Consider the following 1,440-nt stretch of genomic DNA (forward strand, 5'->3'; position numbering starts at 1 on the left):
CGTAATCTGTGAATAGTGTGAGTGGGGGAGGACATACAATTATACCAAGAGCCCTCAACTATCAACTGTCCTGTCCCCATGTCATCCTGCTTGCCCCAAGAGAACCTGCACTCCAAGTCCAACATGTGAATGGGATGATCAGCCTGCCCAGTTCTTAAGCCCGTATGACATAATTTGTCTTATAAAAATTTCTACTCTATAATGGCCGCAACGTCTGAGTCTCCAAGCAGACTTCCAGATACCTGGTGGAGTGTGTATGAGTCTGGAATGGACTATCATTTCTGTACTTCTGGGCTTGCATAAGGTAGTTTAGTGTATTTAGTCTGGGAAAAATGGGGAGTAGATACCACCGAAGTTTAACCAAGCCTGAATGGTGATATACTTTTGTTACTATCTGATACTCTTGCCTATATTGAGGCCTTTAAATATATTTTTTGGTCTACTTAGAATTTTTCTCATTCTCTCACAAGTCTGATCTCCTTTATTCAAACTAGTTTCTATTAATTATCCAAGAATCGTTTTAAATGTTATGGTCTTCTAAACCTTTAATAAGAGATTAGATAACCCTGCAAGTGCTCATTCCGGCTGTATAATTAGAGGATATTCACCTACTATTCTTTTCTATGCCACCATCATCATCGTCACTACCCAGCATTCACCTCTAGATACTGCTTGAGTAGGAAAATGGGCAGAAAAATGAAAGATTTTTACTTCTTTTTATCTATAGAAATGATCAGAGAATGCTTCGTTTATAAACATAACCTGGCATACAAAGGAGAAAAGCTCCAATAATTTTAGTTTCAAAATGTCTTCTGTGTTTATTTGTAGCTAAGAAATAATCATCAAAGGGTATATAGTTTGTAATGGACTTAATTTATTATTTGTTTATCATATGCAATAAGAGGCCCTGGGACATAGCTAACGAAAAAAAGAAAAGAAAAGAAAAACTGATAGGGAACTGCCAATCTTCTTTGGCACACATAAAATATCACCTTCCCCATGGATGACTGCAGGGTTGTTTTAGGAAAATCTGTCTTATTCTTATTGTGAATTTAAGCTGTACTGCCTGTGTGTGTGTGTGTGTGTGTGTGTGTGTGTGTGTGTGTGTGTGTGTGATGTATGCACTTGTTGGGTTCAATAATCACCAGCTAGATGGCTAATGAGAAGAACAGAGTATCTCTGAACATCTCAGACATTATTCAAAAGAAACTGGCTTGAGGGGCAAACAGCCACTCTGAACTGTTTTGGCACTCTATTGCTAGAGAGTTATGGTTCCTAGTTGGCTAGTGGGTGTTAGAGGTGATCAACCCCTGAAGATAGAGCATGGGAATTTCCTAAAAAGAATATAGGTTTATGCAAGGGTTAGAAAAGTCAAAACTTATCTGAGAAGAACAGACCTGAGGACAGGGCAAGCACTACTAGAAATTTGGCTGCATCCAG

Source organism: Pteropus alecto, unplaced genomic scaffold, assembly GCF_000325575.1.
Source record: "Pteropus alecto unplaced genomic scaffold, ASM32557v1 scaffold146, whole genome shotgun sequence".
Taxonomy (NCBI): Eukaryota; Metazoa; Chordata; class Mammalia; order Chiroptera; family Pteropodidae; genus Pteropus; species Pteropus alecto.